This window comes from Diabrotica virgifera, chromosome 7 (genome assembly GCF_917563875.1).
Source record: "Diabrotica virgifera virgifera chromosome 7, PGI_DIABVI_V3a".
Classification (NCBI taxonomy): domain Eukaryota; kingdom Metazoa; phylum Arthropoda; class Insecta; order Coleoptera; family Chrysomelidae; genus Diabrotica; species Diabrotica virgifera.
Window position 1 is genome coordinate 138,501,020 of NC_065449.1, and position 12,814 is coordinate 138,513,833.

The following is a 12,814-nucleotide window of genomic DNA, read 5'->3' on the forward strand; positions in this document are numbered from 1 at the left end:
ATAATAATTCTTCTGATCTATGTGTTTCATTAAGAGATTTTTTTGCCATCACTCTAATAATAGTGGTTGACTGCAAGCTGTAACAGAAACACTACAGTAGACCTCATACTATGGCAGCACCCATATTTCTTTCCTTATACAATACCTTTCCAGACACAATTTAACAGATTGGCAGTTATATGTAACTTATTGAAAAATATTGCATTTGACATTTGAATGCTATGCTGGAACAATGTTGTAACAGCCAATAGTTTCATCTGTGGGTTTTTTATGGAACAACATTATATATGAGCAAAATAATGTAATGTCAACTGTGGGGAATATTAAGAGGCTTTACCTTATGCCTCCTATATTCTATCATATTATCCTTTTTTAAAAGGATCAATTTGTTGACAAAACCTGTTTTGGCATTTGTAATGTTCTTCCAGCATAGTGTTCATTTGTTTTTAAGTTTTTTTTCCTTTGAGTTATATGACTACAGGCCCTTTAAGGCTCATTCACCAATACACCAAGTTTGCTCATTTATTTTACAATATATTTTCCTATACTTAATATTCCCTATGTTACTTATCCTACTTGATTTACTTAATAAGGATTGACCACTGGTCAGTGGGGAGACTACATTAGGAAAATTGTATTCAAGTCAAAAGAATTGTAGATACCATGAAAACCCTTGATGTAGCTTCCTAGAGTATTTGAGTACATAACGCTGCTTCACAAGAATGTAGGCTAAGTCAAAAAAGACGATTTTAGAGGAGAGGCATTTTAAAATTTTATGGATGTGATTATGAGCATACTCCTAATAAGTTTTCAGTTTAAAGAAATTACCTATACAATTTTGTTAGAAATATATCTAAATACAAACTGATAACTAGATAAATTTATAAAGTGTTTTTGTTAACCCCTATTGCATTTGAGTCTTTTTTCCTCAGAAACATTTACTTCAACTTTGTTAAAACGCTGACCTAACTAAAAAAGGGTCCTTATTTTAGAGAGAATTTTCACAAAAACTAATAGGTCTGGATCCGGTGTATGAAAAAAAAGTTGATTAATAGCAAGCTGAAAATTTGTTAATAGCTTAAGGGTGTCTAGTCGGATAAACTTTGATATATGGGAACACTGGAACAGGGGCAGTTTTAATTGTGGAACAGGCTAAAAATTTGGAACGGTCAGACCACGAAAACGGCACATTTATTTTGTCCCACAGAATAGACTTAAACTCTCCGAACAGAGATTAAACTCTCATGCAAAAATCAGACTGCTATTTATCACCTGTCATAATTCCTGTCATTTGACATATTCTACATGTTCCACTCATTAAAACGCCCATTTGGTGATAAATAGCAGTCTGATTTTTTCATGAGAGTTTAATCTCTGTTCGGAGAGTTTAAGTCTGTTCTGTCGGACAAAATACATATTCCGTTTTCGTGATCTGACCGTTCCAAATTTTTACCCCTGTTACAGTATTCCCATATATCAAAGTTTGTCCGACTAGACACTCTTAAGCTATTAAAAAATTTTCAGCTTGCTATTAATCAACTTTTTTTTCATACGCGGGATCCACACCTATAATCGTAAGTATAAGATCGGTCGTCCTTAATGAGAAATAAACACACAAATCAGGGTTGGCAGGTTTAAACCAACATGCTTGAAACCTTGGTTTATGAGGTGAAACCTTGAAACCTTGGTGCAAGAGGTTATGTCTCTTTTGTTTACAAATGTTATGTTAAACTTTTTGATTCAAATCATTAGTTAATTGTTAAATAAATTGTTATAATTTACTGGGAGAGTCACATAGCGATTCCATCTTTAATTTGTGATAATTGTTCTTGTGTTTTTTCTGTTTCGAGAATCAAAATTTTACCATGCAGTGTTTGAAATGCAAAATTAATGAAGAAAATACTAAGCTTCTAACCAATTGTGATAGCTGCAGTAGAAGTATACATAAACTAGTTTGTTCTGGATTAAGCTCTTCGGAAATCCGGGTTGTCAAACTCAAGGGCCAGAGAACTCTCAAGTTCCTTTGTGAGGATTGCCAGTCTGGCTTGCTACAAATGCCTTCAATACTTAAAGCTATAGACCAGCTGCAGTTAGAGCTCAGGCTGTTAAAGAAAGACCTTAAAAAGCCCTCTCCTACTGGAAGTTCCACCTTAATCCCTGTTGCAGCGCCCAATAATGACATTTTTGCAGAGCTTCATGATCGACAGAAACAGGCAAGTAATATTGTCATTTACAACCTACCTGATACCAAACAGGATCTTGACGATGTAAATTCTCTCTTAGGCTCTATTGATGTTGCTAATGTGAACATAAAAAACACAATTAGGATTGGCAAGCCAAATAAAAATGGTCACAGGGCTCTGAAAGTAATTCTCAATAGCCAAGAAGAGGTTCAGCTTGTTATTCGTGCCAGATCTAACCTTAAAGGAAGACATATATACATAGAACAGGACCTAACAAAAATGCAGGCAGATGCTGAGGCTAAGGTTAGAGCTGAATTTAGAACACGAGTAACTAATGGTGATGAAAATATTCGTATTGTGTACCATCAAGGTGTCCCAAAGATTATTCAAAAAAACTAATTAGCTCTCCAAACACAAATAGTATCTCTGTTTATTACCAAAATACTCAAGGTTTAAGAACTAAGTTAGGTGATCTTTTGCATAATATACCAGCATGTCAACATGACATATATGTCTTGACAGAAACTTGGTTTCATAACGGAGTTAACGATTCTGAACTGAGCTTTACTGATTTTAACATATATCGTTGTGACCGCTCTGCTAACACCAGTGTCTTCAAGAGAGGAGGAGGAGTGCTAATAGCTGTACACAAGTCAATACCAACTACTCGTCTCCAAGTACCAGATAGTATTGAACAGGTCTTCATTAAGGTTGGATCCAGTGTTTTTAGTTTTATATTAGGAGCAGTCTATTTACCTCCCAACTCTCCGGCACAGTTGTATACCACTTTCTCTGAAACACTGGACTTGCTCGCTCTATTGATGCCTAAGTTAAGCCTACACATGGTTGGGGATTTTAATTTGCCTCATGCTCTCTGGCAAAATGGTCCCTTTAGTTCTGTTGCGACTGCAGGTGGAGCATCATTACAGGAAGTGTCTTGCATCCAGATTATGTCATATGTTTGCAGTTTTCACAACCTTTTCCAATGTAATCATCATGTTACAATACAAAACAGTCTCTTAGATCTTTTCTTGACAAATGAACACCTAGCAGAAACGGAGCTAGCAGACTTTTTTCTGGTTCCTCCACCACTCTCAATTACCATTAAATGTAACCTGACTTATGATGAACCTGGACTCGAGTTTGATGGTTACTACAGAGTTCCGGTCTGCAAACTATCAGAATATTTCCTTATTCCTAGACCAGTTTAATTGGGACATTTTGTTTATTAACGCGAATCTCGAGTCTATGTTAAATATATTTTATGAGATTGTTTTTATAGCTATAGATAAATTTGTACCATTGAAGAAGTTTTCAGCCAGAAAATTCCCAATATGGTTCTCTCAGGATCTAAAAAATTGTATCATCTTAAAGAAAAAATTACACAAAAAATATAAGTCAACTGATTCTTTGAATGACTATTGGGAGTTTTCTAGGGTTAGACAATTGTGCAAGGATCTGACTCGGGAATGCTACTCACAATATGTTCAGTCTACTGAAACAGCTAGATCTTCTAATATCAAGAAATTCTGGTCTTTTGTTAATAACAAAAGAAAAAATAGTGCTTTTCCTAATGGACTTAAATATCTCGACAAGTATTGTACCTCAGGCAAAGATATTGCAAATTTGTTTGCTGATTATTTTTCCACAGTTTATTCTCAGAGTAATCTCAATATGTCATGTCCAATCATGAACTATCTTCATCCAATACTCATATCACCAATCATAAAATTTTAATATCAGAAATATACACCAAACTCTCTTCTCTTGATATCAATAAGGGCCCAGGCACTGACGGTATACCTCCTTTGTTCTTAAAGGAATGCAGTTTTAACCTTTCCAGGCCATTGTATTACATATTTAATTGTTCCCTTCAAACTGGTGTTTTTCCAGATTACTGGAAAAAAGTTTTCTTAAGCCTATATTTAAAGACGGGGATAAATCTCTTGTCAATAATTATCGTCCTATTAGCGTCCTTGGTGTGATACCCAAAGTGTTTGAGAGTCTGGTTTGTGACTTTTTAACTCCTTTACTTGAGCCTAAACTTATCGATCAACCATTTGGGTTTAGACCCATAGATCTACTGAGCTTAACCTATTAACATATGTAGATTTTTTGTTTGACTCCCTTGAGAGGGGGTATCAAGTGGATACAATTTACACTGATTTCTCCAAGGCGTTCGACAGGGTGTCTCATGGTATGTTGGTCCATAAGCTCAGAATGATTGGTGTTGATGAACCATTGATTTTTTGGTTTGACAGCTATTTGTCTAATCGTAGACAGATAGTAAAAATTGGCAATTTTCTTTCCAAATCAATTCTTGTTCCTTCAGGGGTTCCTCAAGGATCACATCTTGGACTTCTTCTGTTTAACATTTTTATAAACGATATTCAGGAATGTTTTTCTTCTTCCCTTTTTTGCTGTTTGCTGATGACTTAAAATTGAGCTAGCTGTCTGATTAAATTTCCCAATGACTGTGATAAACTTCAATATGAGTTAATCAATTTGTTGGACTGGTGTACAAGAAATGGGATGAGTCTGAATCCATCTAAATGCAAAGCCATTACGTTTTCTCAATCTAGATCCTCAATCCATTTTGAATACAAGATTGGACAGCATTGCCTAGATACTGTACGTTTTATCAAGGATCTTTGTGTTACTTTGGATGCTACTCTACAACTTTCTGATCACTTAAATAATGTAGTCAACAAGGCATTTCACATGCTTGGCTTTATCAGAAGAAGCACACAGGATTTTACTGGGATTACTGCCTTAAAGACGCTTTATTGATCTCTTGTCCGTCCCCATCTTGAGTATGCATCCTGTGTATCGTCGGCTTACTGCCAAAACCAACTAACTCCACTTTTTAAAGTTTTGAGGAATCGACGTTTTAAACTTTAATTTGAAATGAAAAATCGTTTGAATTTAAAAATGATTTAATGACTGAAAAATATTAAAGTAAATAACATTATAAATGAAACATTTTGTTAAAAACTTATTAAAATGAAGTGAAAGTTAAAAAAAAGTACAAAAAACATTTTTTTTCGGCACTTGTCGGGTTTTGGCTGTACAAAGTTAGTCAACTTCTAGGTAACTTTGAACATCACTGTCCTCCATATCAGGCACTTGTCTTGTTTTGGCAGAACTAGAATATTGGAAATGACAAAAATACTACTTTATTTAAACAGAGATGTGCAGACAACTGCACATATCTGTTTTTGGCTGAACAAAAGTGTCATCATTGGAATTAGTTGTTTTGAGACCCTTCTGTTTCCCACATTTTAAATCTGCTTTGAAGTGTCTGGTTTCATCAGTACATTCTTTGATAATTATTAAGTACAAAGGCGTACTTAACTCAGAATCGACAAAAAGTTGAGTTAGTTGGTTTTAGCAGTAAGCCGACGGTATGGTCACCTTTTTATGGTGTGCATATTGAGACCTTGTGTCGTGTTGAGCATAAATTCCTTAAACAGATTGCTTTCAAATTAAACATATTGGACAACTACAATGATGCAGATTTACTTGCTACATTAAATATGCCACCCATCTCTATGCGTCATAAGAAGAGAGATCTTATTACTTTTCTGCATGGTAGAGCTGCTGCTTCTTCTTTGCTCAATAAAATTAATATACATGTTCCATCTAGACCTACCAGATCTGTAGCTAGTTTCCATTACCCTATACATCGCACTAACTATGGATTTAACAACTTCATTTCAAGAACTGCCAGACTAGCCAATCAATATGATAACATAGATTTCTTTGCAACCTTTGGCTCATTCTTGCGTCGGGTTTTGTGTACTCTTGACTTGAGTAATGAATATATTTATTTATTTATTCACGGGCAAGCCCTATTCCGATATAAATTTTACAGTGTTCTAAATTATATAACATAATTATACAATTATATAACATTAATGTTAACCAATTATATAACATAAACTATCGTAATATAACATATAACCAAGTGGTTTGAGAAAAAATAACTCGTATGAGTAATACAGTTACAAAAAAGAAAAAAAAAAGAATAAGATAACATTAGGTCAGTACAATTACAAACAAAAGATATCACCTAAATCAATTCGGAAATGTTGTAAGGTATAACGGTTTTAAGTTATCTAATACATACAGGTCATGTAACACTAATCACAATACAAAAGCTCTGGCAGAAAATATTAAAAAGTTAAAAAGTTAGGGAAGAAATTAGGTTTTTAAAGCGGGAAACTGATATATTAAAAATTTCGAGGTTATTTAATGAGTTAGCTAATCGAAGAGTTCTAGGAATAAATGTGTTGTAGGAATAATTGAATCTATGAAAAGAGACATAAAAGGTTTGCACCTGCCTAGTCGAACGACTGGGGACAAATAGAGATATTTTGGAGAGAAGTTCGGGGCAGTTACACAGCCCGTTGATAATTTTAAATAAAATAATTAAGTCTCTTTGTTTTCTGCGTACCTCAAGAGGAGGTAAGTTCAGTATGCGCTCTAATACAGAATAGTCATAGTATACATGCAACTTACTGGCAGTATATCTCAGAAAATTGTGTTGGACAGCCTCAATCTTCAGTTTATGAGTAAAGTAATAGGGGGACCAAATTGTGGAACAGTAATCGAAATGAGATCTAACCAGGGAGAAATAAAGAGATTTAATAGCTGAGATGTTTGTAAAGTCTCTAGTGGTTCTTTTTATAAAGCCAAGCATCTTCATAGACTTCTGTATTGTACTGTAAATGTGTGATTTATAGCTAAGGGCGGAGTCAAGGATCACACCTAGATCCCTAGTTTCAGAGGCAGAATGTAAGGTCAGATTATTTATACTATATTCGAAGATGATTGGATGATGAGTTCGGTGGAAACGAAGAATATGGCATTTGGATGCATTCAAACACATACCATTTTGCATACACCAGTTAGATAGGCGATCAATATCACCTTGTAGACTAAGTGAATCAGCCTCAGATGTGATTATTTTAAAACATTTTAAATCATCAGCGAATAACAAAGTTTCACTTACTTGGAAACAGGGTATTAGATCATTGATAAATATATTAAACAACAGAGGTCCCAAGTGTGATCCCTGTGGTACACCTGAGTTAACAGAGATGGTATGAGAATAGTGATGATTAACCCTGACAATTTGCGATCTTTGCGTAAGATAGCTCTTGAGCCACTTCAATATAAGGCCATCAACTCCATATAAATAAAGTTTATGAATCAAGAGCTCATGATTAACTTTGTCGAAAGCTTTGGAAAAGTCAGTATACACAGAGTCAACTTGTAAACCCCTCTCAAGAGCATCTGTCAAAAAATCAACATATGTTATGAGACCCAATTCTGCTGATTTTTTGGATGTAAATCCAAATTGTTGGGCCCCTATAATTGGCGAGAAGTCATAACTTAAATAATCGGAAATAATGCTCTCAAAAACTTTAGGAATAGCACTAAGAATACAAATGGGACGATAGTTACCTATATCCGATTTACGACCTGATTTATATATTGGAGTGACATAAGAGTTTTTCCAGTAGTCTGGAAATTCCCCTGTTGATAAAGACTTATTAAATATATAAAAAAGTGGGCGCGATAGAATGAAGCTGAATGTTTTAAGGAAAGTGGGGGGAATTCCATCAGGACCAGGACCTTTGTTGGTATTGAGTTCAGACAGTTTTTCGTAGATTTTTGAAATTTCAATGTGATAATTAGACACATTAACCAAAGGTGAAATCTGGGTTACATGCGGATGTAAAGATTGGTTAGTATAGACGGAAGAGAATTGGTTAGCAAAAAGATTAGCAATATCAGTTCCATTGAAGGCAGTACGATCTCCAAGAGTCATTGTATTAGGTATAGCGTTATTTTCCCTTTTACTACTTACAAATTTCCAAAAGGATTTAACGTTATTAACAATAGAATGTTCGGTACGTTGAATGTAATCAGCATAACACTGTCTTGATAAAAATTTACATCTAGTTCTTAAGTTACTAAATGCTGCATAACTTTCTGGACACCTTGTGCTCTAATATAGATAACTTTTTGTATTGCATTGTATATTAATAGAGATTAACTTTTTGTATAGATAACTTTTTGTATTGCATTCGATAAAGATAACTTTTTGTATTGCTTTGTATAATAATACAGATTAACTTTTTGCATTGTAACCGTAGATATAGTCAGTGTTAGGATTTTAGAGTTTAACATTATTGTAATTGGGCTTGCCCCTGTTAACCGTCAGGGACATACAGAAGTTGTATTGACTACATAAACAAAAATTTTAATGTAAAAAATTTAAAAAAAAAGTTGGTTTGATTTGTGATGAGGACACAAACGGCTATCCATTGCTGACAGATAAAGAAATCGTTGAAATGGCAACAAAGGCGGACCAAACAGATTCAGAAGCTGACACAGACTTGGAATTTGACTGTAGCTATGTTGATTAACCTATTGTAACTGACAAAGATTTGCGTAAATAATCTAGAGAAGCTGCATCGCATATGCAATAATTCATCGAGTGGTATTCTTAATAAGAAAAAGCCAATAAAGTAGATTGCATGATCTTATGCCGATTAAGAAATTCAGCTGTTGTAAAATGTGAAGCAACAGTAAAACAAAGATTTCAGAATATTTTAAATTGATTCGATTGTACGAACACAAATCCCTCTTATATTTTCAAACCATACAAATGAAATTTGAGAGTTGTACTGTGAATTTTTAATTTTTTTTAATGTTCTGTTTACCATCTTTTCGATTATCCGTCATACCCTTGGTCTGGTGCCCTGACAGATAATCGAGGTTCTACTGTAAACCTGGTTTAAACCAAAACACCTGTAAAAAACAGGTGTTTGAGAGAAAAAACCTTGGTTTTTGCCAACCCTGACACAAATTGCTTCACATTCTGCGCTATTTTGTGGCGTAACTAACTTGGGTCTGTATTCATACGAAAATGTTAAGTATTTAACTAATTTCGCGTTAAACAAATATAGACACTGGGTGCCATCTCTTAGATTATTATTAATGTCATAGGTCTTAGCGAGTATTATTATTAACGTCATAGGTCTTTATTCACGCGATAGATACTTTTATTTTTAGTAGATTTGCATTAATAAATCAATTTCGTCAAATTTTGACTTAAGACTACGTTCTTGCGAAGCGGTGATATAAGCATAAAGAAACAAAAATTATAAATAGGTATTTAACTTGCATGAATAAGATAAACAAACTGGTAAAGATCTCATATTAAATATTGCAAGGAAAAAAATATTTGCATTTGTTAGGAATAAAAACACAAGAACCTTAGTCATACAAAATATATCAATAATTATTATGAAAACATTTACTGTGCCAACTAAAGTAGTTAAAATCATCAATTTACAAAAAAAAACGCCATATTGACCATTCAAGACGAAATTGTAAATTGTTTCATAATATGTCTGAAGCTTGGATAAGTTTAAATTAAAGTGACAAAATGCCATGTTGAAGATGCTCCTTCAGCTGATTGGCATAGACACGCCCACTTATTTAGTTAAAGCATAAACAAAACTGGTAGTTTTCTTTTTATATCATCACTCCATTCTTGTCTTACAATATGTATATTGCAAATTTTTCTCAAATACATTTTATGAAAAAACTATTACAATATGACTTATTTTTCATTGTAAAACAAGGCAGGTTATCGACCCATTTATTAGACATCAGGACGGTATGTAACATAAAATAAAACGTGTCTGAATAGTTTGTTATATTATTAATTAGCTAAAATTTTCAATGTACAGATACAGAAGGTATGCTGTTCTTATGTAATAAAAATAAATAGTATTCAATCAGAATTTTAAAGAGCACGCGCAAGTCCAACGTTATCCCATTGACTGTATTAACCCTAATATTACCCCCGTTGCGCAATTTGACAATGCAGCAATTTCTGATCATCTGTAGGGGTAAAGGCGTTTCACCTAAAATAACCTGAAACGCCGCGACAGCATGAAGAAAGTCAAGTTTATATTTTATTATGTATTCTATTAGCAGTAACTTTCCCGTTTGACCTTGAATCACAAATAAAATTCAAACAGAAAATTAATTAATTTTTAGTTTAAATAATATTACAACAATCTGAATTTTAGAACACATTCATATTTCGATATTTATTTTTAGATGTTCCTATTCAGAAGTTACTAGTACATACATTCCTTAATCAGGTGTCTGAGAACATAAATTCTTTCATTACACATCCCGAAAGAAAACTTACTTTACATCATGTGCCCGTTATATGGTATATTTTCCAACTCCAACAAAACCATTTACTTAACCAAACGAGAAGGAATAAAATAAACCATATTTGAGGTATCATCCTTGTGGACTATTTAATAAACTACGTCGGACGATCATGATTGTAGGAGATAAATTTACGTATGCATTGTGATAATGTAAATCGTAATCGTAAATTTGGCAACATTGTTTGCCCTCCAATATTGGATTGACGTTGCCGATGTAACAGGGACGAACCACAATCATTATACTTATGCTATTTGGTATTTGTAATGGGCGTAAAAAGACAACATTGCAAGAAAAGCTCGCTCCCGCGAGCTAAGAGGTGAGCTCTCTATTGGATAGACGTAGAATCGATAGGAGAGTGGAAGGGCAGGGAACCGGACGCACACAAGCGCTATTGCCAGCGTTTGTTCTAAGCAAAATGTTCACAAAGACGAAAATCGCTTGCGAACCTTTGTCAGTAAACAAATACAAAATGTTGGAGAATATTCCATAGTATTAAATTTTAGAAACATTTGCAAAAACATGGGGATATTAAGAACGAATAAGTCAGTGAGAAAAACATTTATACAATTAAATCACATTCTTCAAACTGCATTTACTTTCCAACTGGCATTTAAAAAATTATGTTGCTTACTAATCTTTTATAACACGCTTTCCGCTGTTGCCAGGTCAAGTGTTTTATACATTGCCGACAACAAACATCTCACTAAATTTGATAAAACAACTGTTTATAGAACTAAAAAGAATTTACATAAAAAGTATTCCACAGAGCTCACCTCCCACTTTGAAAAATATAGGGACTAATTTTAGAATATCCTCAGATTCATAATAAATCAGAAAATAAAAAATTTCGTAGTTAAAAACGAAATTTATTTAAAAGAGAAGTCGATAAATACAATTAAACACATTTTAACATACAGTAGATGATCTTATGGGAAAAGGAATCAAAAATATGTCACTCACCTCAAAAAAGCCTCTGCTATGTTGTATTTTTCAATGTAACAGCTTTCCAAATGCACAATACTGCTTTTTAACGATAATAGTACGTTTTCACAAAAAGAGAACAATTTTACACTCAAATTCATGAAAAGAAAATTATGACACATTATGCTCTACCTCCTGATACGGTGACCGATTGGCGACTGGCTGCTTTGCTTGCGGTGCTTGCCTGCCTACAAAGCTTGTTTGGAATAGTTCATTTCATTTAAAAGACAAGGTAGCATTCAAGGATTTTTGAAAACCTGGCTACATGCTCGCTTTTAATAATAAGTATTTAAAAGCAGTTACGATTTAAAAAACTTTTATAACTAAAATATACTCGAGTATCTTAAATCGTAAAGTAAAATTAAATGGAAAAATGTGCAATTCTATCAATACTCCCCTATTAATAATGGACTAGTCGGGAAGTAGAATCATGGGATAGTTCCAGTGTTGGTATACTTTACTGCGGGTGCGCCACATCGCACTAAAAAATATTTCAAAAACGGCGCGATTCATCTATTATTGTTATTATTGAATCGTAAATAAATTCGTTTTTCTTTTTATTTAAAATAATACGAGTATAATTTAATAAAAATATTAGTAAAGACACATTTTATACAGTAATAGTGTACATATGTACAAGTATATCGTTTTTCATTAATAAAATTTTAGGTATACCTAATTATAATACCTAATTATAAATAATTATTTATCCTATATTTTTTATTTTTCAATATATTGCTCGCTTTTAACGATTAAATTATTTTAATGTGGTATATGGTCAAATGATTTTCATCTTTAAAACACATGTCTCAATGTCGTGTTTATGTTTTAAATACAGGGTGTTGTGTTGATAGTAAATAAGTACATATATGACAAACTTTAAAGGGTAATTCTACATGAAAAAATAATGACAGTTTGCTTATAAACATATTTCCGCAAATGCTTCGTTTCCTAGATACGGGGTGTTGAAATTTTTATTTCAAACTGCCAATTTATTTATTGCTCTAAGACCGGTTGAGCTATGAAAATGAAATTTGGTGGGTTTTAAGAGATAGATATTGCGCTTTCTTTGACATACAACTAAGAATTTTGTATTCATCATTGGCACGCCTACGGGTAATAGTCTCAATTTAAAAAAAAATAGTACGCCACTTAGATATTTCAAACTAAAAATTGTTTTTGCATGCTATGTTTAATTTATGATAAAAATCCTTTCTTGACTTTTTTTAATATGGTGCACCGTTTTTATGCAAAGAAATAAAACATCTTGGCGCGTATTTTTCACTTCCTAATACGAGTACATTATAATATCAAAAACTATTTAAATACTAATCTAGACCAATGACAGAAAATATTACTAATAAGATTTTAAATAGGTTGCA

The 12,814-nt window shown here is 33.2% G+C and overlaps 1 protein-coding gene across 2 annotated transcripts in view; it reads right to left on the reverse strand.

The window, feature by feature from the left end:
- LOC114331034 (paired amphipathic helix protein Sin3b) overlaps positions 1-11,601 on the reverse strand; it is a 125,151-nt gene extending 113,550 nt beyond the window's left edge. Inside the window, exon 1 of one of the 2 annotated variants that reach the window (XM_028280494.2) lies at positions 11,412-11,601. The gene's annotated coding sequence lies outside the window, so the exon portion shown is untranslated. Of the gene's footprint in view, positions 1-10,422; positions 10,588-11,411 lie in introns of those variants that run through there. The other variant, XM_028280495.2, reaches the window with a different exon arrangement.
- Between the last annotated feature and the right edge of the window lie 1,213 nt (positions 11,602-12,814).